Source organism: Telopea speciosissima, chromosome 3 (genome assembly GCF_018873765.1).
Source record: "Telopea speciosissima isolate NSW1024214 ecotype Mountain lineage chromosome 3, Tspe_v1, whole genome shotgun sequence".
In the NCBI taxonomy this organism is placed as follows: domain Eukaryota; kingdom Viridiplantae; phylum Streptophyta; class Magnoliopsida; order Proteales; family Proteaceae; genus Telopea; species Telopea speciosissima.
In genome coordinates this window covers 8625829-8634847 of record NC_057918.1, presented here as the reverse complement: position 1 = coordinate 8634847, position 9019 = coordinate 8625829, and the positions used below count along the sequence as shown (strand labels likewise).

Genomic DNA, 9019 nt, shown 5'->3' with positions numbered 1-9019 from the left:
GAGCTATTTAAACTCTATTTGGGATGTGTTTTATTATTGTCCTATTAAGTAGAAAGAAAACTCAAGAATTTGGTATAGGGTTTAGCTTTTCAGTAGAATACCAAGCAGGATTCAAATGTGGAGTCTAATCCTGCACTGTAATAAGAAAATGCTCTCAACATCAGGTTTGCTTATAAAATCCCAAATGGATACAGGAAATTAAAAAAATGTATATATAGATTGAAATTGATATATATATATATATATATATATATATATATATATACACACACACGAGTTCAAGTCCTGGAAACAGCCTCTCTGGAAACAGGGGTAAGGCTGCATACATTTGACCTTCCCCAGACCCTGCTAAACACGGGAGCCTTGTGCACTGGGTACGGCCTTTTTTTTTATATATAGATTGAAATTGTAATGTTTCCTTCCCAATAGTTTAAACTAGTAGCCGATGTGGGACTAAACTCCCAACAGAAGTATTTCAATAATAAATAAGAAGTAACTGTTCCACCAATAAAAAACAAAAAAAATGGTAAACAGAGTTCATTTCTTCCTCATCACAGTGAACTTGATCTCCTTTGCACACCAATCCAGCTCAAATGCAAATTTCTCCTAAAAAGATAGATTCAGAGATCAAAAGGAAGGCAGGGCACCTAATTTAGCAAGCATGCATACCTGCACAGGATTGACAAAATATTAGACAAAAAGCCAGAGCTTATCTATTGACAATTGAAACTGTTGATAGTGCCTGACAGCAAGTTCTATTTAGGATCTAATTGTTAAGCATAAACAAGTGCTCGAACCAAACAGGGATATTATTGAGAACAAATCCAATGGTATTGCAGCATCCATGCATCACTTTCGATTTTGGTTCTTTATTCAAAAAATCTCACGAGAAAAGTACAACAGGAAAAGGATGATAAGGATAGTTAACTGACAATCTACATTACAAAGGACACTTCATTTACAAAATTTTGCTGTCTTGGACCCTTGTGTCCATTACAATCACAGAAACTGACACCGACAGTTCTGTTTTTCAGTATAGACCTATATAAATTTCACAGCAGATGCTGATTCAGATTTCAGACACCTATCTGTATTGAACAGTGACACACGTATCAGTATTACCATCCTTTGTTACCTTAGACGCAAATGATGTTTTGAAGGGCACTGGAATCTCAGTTTGTCTGGACCAACAGATTACCCACCGATCAACAACATAGTGGTACTGAACCAGTATTTAAGTATAAAAGGATAACAGCACTGACAATCCAGTTCAAACTATCTTAACATATCGATCAAAACTAATTCGATACACTATTTATAAATATGAGGAGTTAGTTAGAAAACAGAACAAACAATCAATTTTCCAATAGTATTAGAATATTGATAATGTCTAATGCACTACCCTATTTGTGGATAGATTTAAGTATAGCCAACAGATTGGCCCCAACCATGTATGCAATCATGATCAAATATACCAACATGCCACGTTAATCTAAACCTCCTCTCCCCCACCCCAAGTGTGAAAAAAAAAATGTATGGTCAAGACCTGTCCACTATGTTTTGCTTCCTCTTAAAATAACTACAGTTTTGTGGTGTTTGTGAGAGTTTATAGTGGGGTGGGGTGGGGTGGGGTGGGGGTGTGGGGGTGTGGGGGGAGATAATATAAGCTTCTCTACCAACACTCATATAAAAAGTATTGTCAAATAGCTCTGCGACTAGTAATGGACCCAAAACCGACTCAGTAAAACATACACAAGCCCAATTATAACTGTGTGGGCCCTATAGAATACAAGACACAACCCCAACAAATTTCCACCTTGGCTTGGATTCTTGTAAGCCACCATGAAGAAAAATAGTGTTGATGTTGATTCTGCAAGCTCCTCTATTATCGTTGCTTAACCACCACACCCAAACCAGCATGGCCCACACCCCCTCTTGGACGCCCTCACAGCTCACTGCTACACGATGTGATATGACTTCACCTCTCCTATGGCTGCAACCCGAATGGAAAGATCACTTCTACTCACAAGATCCGAAGCGAAAGAGACTTGCTTCTTTCCATATCTGTAGCCTAAATTGTCTGGCCCACACCCCCGCTTAGATGCCCTGACAACTCACTGCCACACGATGTGATGTGACTTCACCTCTCCCTATTGCTGCAACCCGATCAGAAAGATCACTTCTACTTACAAGATCCGAAGCGAAAGAGACATGCTTCTTTTCATCTCTACATTTGTTCATAGCCTAAATTGTTTGTAATATTTATCATCCATCTATACCTCTTGCCTGAGTCTTCATGGTAACTCCACTGTCTCAACCTTTCTTACAAATCTGTACAGATTCCCAATCATTTGTCATTGCATCACAACCATAGTCCCTCTAGAAACCCTGAGAACTCTACCTTCGGATTAACGTCTATAACCTCTTGAATCCAGTGTTCCCAGTGAAATCAAATTTTCTTTATATTCAACACATGTCTAACCCCAGTCTGAATTTGCACAATCCCATCAAACATGTGAATCCACATAGTCCCAATCCAGATAATCTTGCTTTTAGCATTGTTTACCATTTTGACTGTACAATTATCATATGCATGATATGCAGTAAACTGATCACTGATTGAATACATATGAAATGGACAACCCGAATCTAAAATCCAGTCTGAAGTTTCTGTACCTAATGAAGTAGTGAGATTCATATCTCCATCACTCCAAGACCCATACATGATAGCAACATTAGATGATTTATCTCCATTCTCCTTATTGTCCTCCTTTTTGTAATCCTTACGCTTGGACAACCTCTTTATATGACCCTCCTCATCACAAAAATAAGATATTTTATGACTTTTCGACTTGGAACGACCTACCTCTACCCTGACCAAGGCATGTAACCAAAGCATTACCCTCTTTTGACATCCCCTCACCACTATTACTCTGTCGTGTCTCATTCATTAGGAAAACAATAATAGCTTCGTCAAGTTTGAGGTATCCTTAACGAACAAAAGTGTGTAATCACAAAATGATCAAATGAAAAAGGTAACGAAGCCAACAAGAGAAGTATCTTGTCCTCATCTTCAATTTTAACATCTAGAGCAGACAACTCCATTAGTATCATGTTGAATTCATCCAAGTGCACCTCAAAGTTCGCTCCCTCTAACAACCAAATACATACAATTGTTTCTTAAAAAATAATTGGTTTGTCAATGACTTGGACTTTTACCTGCTCTCCAGCTTGGCGCAAACTTCCTTTGGATCTTTCAACCTGTTGATGTATACAATGACACTGCCCTTCCCTAACAATTCGAGCTTTTAGGTGAAACAATAGCAAACAAGGTATCAGAGCAGGGAGGTCAAGTGTTCGACTCCTAGGAAGTGCATCTGAAGAGTTTTCCCAATATTTCTTCTCACTCAGTGTTGCGCAAAGGAAATGCCGTGTGAGTTTCACATGCAAGGACCATGAGATCTTGGCCTGCACGTGCGGGGGAGTGTTGATGTATACATTGATGCTGCCCTTCCCTAACCATTCGAGCATTTAGGTGAAAGGATAGTGAACACAAACACTCATCCCAATTACCGCGCAAAGAGTGTTACTTGCAAGATACAATTAGATCATGTTGTTCGTTAGATAGCTCAATTCTAGTCATTCATCTTCGGCCATTTTGTCCAACTTGTTTGATTTTTTTTTTTTAGCCTTGATCGTCCCCTCCCACGTAAGAATATTCTTCACCCGTTGTTGCCATAAGGTGAAGTCATTATGGCCACTGAAAGGTTCTATGGAGAAGCTTGAATGCTTCACCGCCATCCGATTTACCTGATATTTGCTCTGTGATTACCATCAACCTCAATAAACCTGATCAAATTCTTGCACAAATTTGCTATTTGGAAAACAACCCCTCACTTTACACAAGCTCCACACTTTTTTCTTTTTACACTTTTGGTCTCACCCACCATTTCCCCTTCTCTCTCTCTCTCTCTCTTGTAGAGCAACGCACCTTATTCTCCAAGGGATGTACACCTTCCTAGCAAAAAGAAACAAATAAAAAATTGGTAAGATGCTTCCTTTTTTTCTCTCTCACAGGAGACTTAAGAAGAGATTCAAGCACCCTTCTCTCTTTCTCCTAGAGATGCATGAAGCTTCCCTTTTACTTCTCTCCTAGAGATGTGAGAATCTTCCCTTTCTTTTTTAACTTTTTTTTTCCCTATGTGAAGCTTCGCTTATCTTCCTTCTCGTAGGATCCTCGCGCAACTCCCCGTTTCCCAGATCTTAATGCACCACCTGAAGACTACCCTATCTCGCTCTGATACCTCTATTAGGATGAGTGTGCAAACACAAGAAAGAAATCAAGCAAACACAAAGAATTTACAGTGGTTTAGCATGAATGCCTACATCCACCTGAGAGAAATAGAGAATTTTAAATTTACCAAAAAATACTACACACCTCTCCACCTCATTGTGATCTCCCTAGGGCACGGTTCAAAATCCAGGTATCGGACTCGGTATCGGTCATGGTCGAAACCTTTCCGGATCGGGATCGGATTGGTACAAATTGGTCAGAATCGGTCAAAAAACCCCCCAAAATCGTTTTTTTATGGATTGGGTCATGTATCGGTCAGAGTTGGTGGGTGTTGTGAGGATCGGATTGGATGGATCGACCGATATTATCTAGATCGGGTCAATATTGGTTGGTATCGGTCAAGATAATATAAAAAATAAACAAAAAAACTTAAAAACTTTGAAAAATACAAAAATATTCAGTCGGATCGGATCAACTGATCCAACCGAGTTGGTCGATCCAGTCAAACCTTGCTGTATCGGTCTAATCTCGGGATCGGTCTCGACCGATACCGATCCGATCCGATCCGAGATTACGAACCATGCCCTAAGGTTTCCCCCAAATAGACAATAAATAGGAAACCTAGAAACCCTGACTCCCATACAATTATAATTTTACCTTTGTACACATAATGGACCAACAACCTACTCAATAGAACATATACAAGCTCAATAATAACTGTGTGCCCTATAGAATGCAAGATACAACCCCAACAATACTCCAACCCTTCCTCCCCTCCCCCCCTCTCCAAAAAAAAACAGAAGCAAAAGAGAATCCTAAATGCCTTCCCTCACCCCCACCTCAAAAAAAACAGAAGGAAGAAAATAGAAACCACCACCAGTGAAGAAAAAGCTTAAGAAATTATCAACACAAACAGTAAGGGAAGATAAAATGAAGGGCCATAATTTAAGAGAGTTTCTAATGAGATTAATGGGCCAAGGTCAGAACTCCAATTACTAAACCTGCACAAATTGAGATGCTGAAAATGAGAATTCCAACAACCCCAGTCTGAAAGGTTTTCAGCATTCTCTCCTTTTTTCCGGACAGAAGATTACACTCCTTTCAATTTAGTTTAGTTTTTTTTTTTTTTTTTAAAGGGAAAATTACATGGAGATATAAGATAATCCACAGATGCTTTTATAAGGGGGATAAGTTTTGAGGACCCTTTTGTCTAATACCATGCAGACTATTTCCCATTCTTCACAGAATCTCCATCTACCATCCTTTAGTGGTCAACTATCATAACAGTGTTACCCACCTTGACTGATCAATATTAAACAGTTATAGATATCTACAGCAAACTCAACTTAAAGTAAATCATTTTAAAACAGGGGAATAGAAGGTTATTATGGATAGGAAAGAGGAACTGAAGAAGATATTAAAGGAAAGGAAATAAAGGTTCTTCCTGGATTTGGTTGTGACATGAACATATTCCTGTGAGACTCCACGGTCTGGCCATCCCTTTCACTTTTCCTATGCAATACTAACATCTGGTTGGAATTTGATCAATCAGACCAACTCTGGTTGTAATTGGGATGGCAACATGGATAAGACCAGTGACATTGATGAATCTTAATCTATTGATATAGTTATTTCTTCCTGAGGAGAGAAGCAAGAAGGGAAAGTTGACATTAATAAGCTGTGCTATGATATGATTTTCAATTTTCCAAAAACACATCACATGAAGAACAGAGCTTGTGAATAAAAATGGGAGACTGGTGCTATACTCCTCAGAGCAAGAATGATAGCAGCAATCCAGAGGGTCCTGTATCTTATGGACAGTCCAATTATTAATTTTCTGCCACCAACAAATATTTAATCCCAAATGGGATATGGTGCAGATAAAAATGTTGATCTAATAAGCCAAGTTCAGACTCCAGAACCCATCTGAAGGACCAAAGAGTCAGTGGTGCACTTTTAAATTTTACGTGCACATATTCCCATTGTGGTATTCATCCATCACCTCACTTTCCAGTACATATGAAGAGTGATACTGCATTTCCTCTCCCACTCATAAGGGTTACAGGCATAGACAATATCATATCCAAAAGTATTCCATATGAAGACTAACAAACCCAACAACAAGAACTATCAACTTCAATATGTAACTCATGGAAAGGGCAATGAGTACCAAAATTTAAGTTTGCCCTCTCATTTCAAGCTGTTAAGCACGCATGTGTGCTTGAGTTTCATTACAGAGTCCGAGTGAGCACCATTGACTGAACTCCAGTCCTTCAAAATAGGCCAAAGTAAATAGGAATCCTATTGAATTTCTTTTTTTGGGGAGGGGGGTGGACAGCATGACTCTGAAAATGGTATTTCCTCTTGGAAGAGAAAAATTGAAGCCTCTGATTCATTAAAAAAAAGGAGTTTACCTCTATATGAATGAACTCCATATGCAAACATCATACAACCTTAGGCAGTTCATGGGCTTCAGTCCAAATTCTTGTTTCTCTATCTGTACAAAATGAAGGATAAATAATCGAAGGTAATATGATTTGAAAGCTAAAAAGAACAATGAAACTAGAAGATGCCTCACAAAAATTTTCAACATAGTTAGATAATTCTTGGCCAAAGACATGAAGGCATACTCATCTTTATATTTTTATGGTCCAAGTTACATGAGATCATGTCATTGGTTTTCAGATACATTATTCATTTCTTTTATCTCACAACAAGTGTGCATTGAGGTGATAAGTTGGTCTTTCTCCTTTGCCTTTTCTTCCATCTTCATATTCCAGAAGAGATGTTTGACCTGATGAGTAGGTAAGGGAAGTTACATTGACCTAAGTGATGTGGATAATAAATCAATGGAGAAAAAAGCCTAAAATGAAAAGATCCTAGTTCTAATCTTGAAAAGGCAATCCATCATCAGAGACAGTAGTATAGGGATTCCAAGTTCAACGAAGCAGATTTTCTTCTTCCAGAACACCATGTTAGAAAAGATAATACACCTTATCACCTGATTGGTCAGAAAATAAACTTTCCAACAAGTGTCTGCATACTTAGAATATGAAGAGTAGGTAAATCATCATGATTATATTGTGCTCTACGATCATATGGTGGTGGGCATTAAAGTGTTTAAGTATCTTTTGGTTACTCCAGCAGTGTATTAAGATTTAGGACACAAGTAGTTATTGGTGCAAAGGTTTATGCACATAAGGCTGAATCCTATGGGAAGTGATTATCATTCATGCTCTGTTGGCACAATTGGAAAGAAAGGATCAAAGAACTTCCGACAACAGTTAACCCTTATGCAAATAGGTGATTGGCCAGATGTTTCCCAGAGTTAAAATTTTGCAAATTTTGGTGACAAAACTTACCTAAAGCTAAATGAAAATTCCAGTTTATCAATATCGCAAACTTTGGCCAGACAATAAGGAAAAAGGGTAAGATCAAATGTAGTATCTGTTCTTATAAGTCAAATAATAAAAGGTCAGGTAACTATAGAAATGGAAGTTAAGCTCCTGGTAAATTCTATCTCTATGATGAGTTCATGAGTCAATTAGTTTGTTAGCCCAGGAAGAACCAACTTCCTGGGCAGAAATGTCACAGGAAATGCCAGAGATGTTCAAACAATTACAACTCACTACAGAGTATCATATTAGATTAAGATTTGATCAATACCTAACTACCTAAGTGAACAGCAAAAGAAAAGATCTGGTTTTGATCCTACTGATCTGTAGTCATAGTTTTTTGGCTTCCTCCAGCATAAGATACTCTACCTGAATTATAGTTCAAGACTAAAAGGCCCGCGATGTGATACAACAGGTGAGAACGCATACAAGTCAATAATTTTACTTGAAAAGTTGATTCGATACTTCCCTTTTTCCCACTTGGTAGAAAAGAAAAGTTTTCAAAAAGACAACAACACTATTCAAGTTTGCAAAAACATAACCAGAAGAATCAATTTGACCACCATGACCACTATACCCACCAAAATCAGGTATTACAATTGTTTTGATCACCTTGCCCTTCTTTAACTTGATCGAAACATTCCATTAGAAACACATCCAAAGAGTCATATCCTAGCCATTCATTATGAGTCTACTCCATGACTCGCGTTTAAATATTGCAATAGAATATCACCAGTTCCTCCAAAATCAGAGGGGTGGAGATTCAATTCTTAACCCTATTGATGTATTGTTATTTCAGATCCCCAGGCCAAGATAGCATCCGATATATTTTGACAATTCTCCCTCACGTGTTGTTTTTCCATTCCAGCAAATCTTGGCAATTTTAAGAGAGAGTTAAAATGCCCAATGGAAAAAAATAATTGAATAAGATAGACGAATTTCGTTTGCAATAAAGCAATTGTTAGAGAAACAAGATATTTAATTCTCCAGAAAGTGAGCCAAGAAAACTCAGTTCAAACTCTAGTGGAAGATTTAGAATTTATCAATCTAACAGAGAGCACAGTACCAGTAGAGCATATATTGGAAGCAGCATAGAGAACATAAAACAAGCTCAAAATCAAAAAGAAGAAACACCACAGAAACAAGTATAGAATTGAAACCTGCTTGCTTTTTTGGGTAGGGAAGTACAAATGAAGGAGAGTGATCAGGGATTTGTTTCTTCACATGGACACTGTTTACCTTTCCTTCTTGAAGGTGAGATTCAGGGAGAGGACTGGAAATTTAACCTTTAAAATATCTTACCATTGTTGATCATGAGGAGAGCTGTGAA

The 9019-nt window shown here is 38.0% G+C and overlaps 1 long non-coding RNA gene across 1 annotated transcript; it reads right to left on the bottom strand.

Annotated features, from left to right (window-relative positions):
* Nucleotides 1–473: 473 nt before the first annotated feature.
* Nucleotides 474–8136, bottom strand: LOC122656429. The gene is made up of 3 exons (XR_006332100.1): nt 6709–8136; nt 1136–1181; nt 474–669 (listed from the first exon to the last, which is right to left on the bottom strand). It is a non-coding gene; the product is annotated as an uncharacterized LOC122656429 (long non-coding RNA).
* Between the last annotated feature and the right edge of the window lie 883 nt (nt 8137–9019).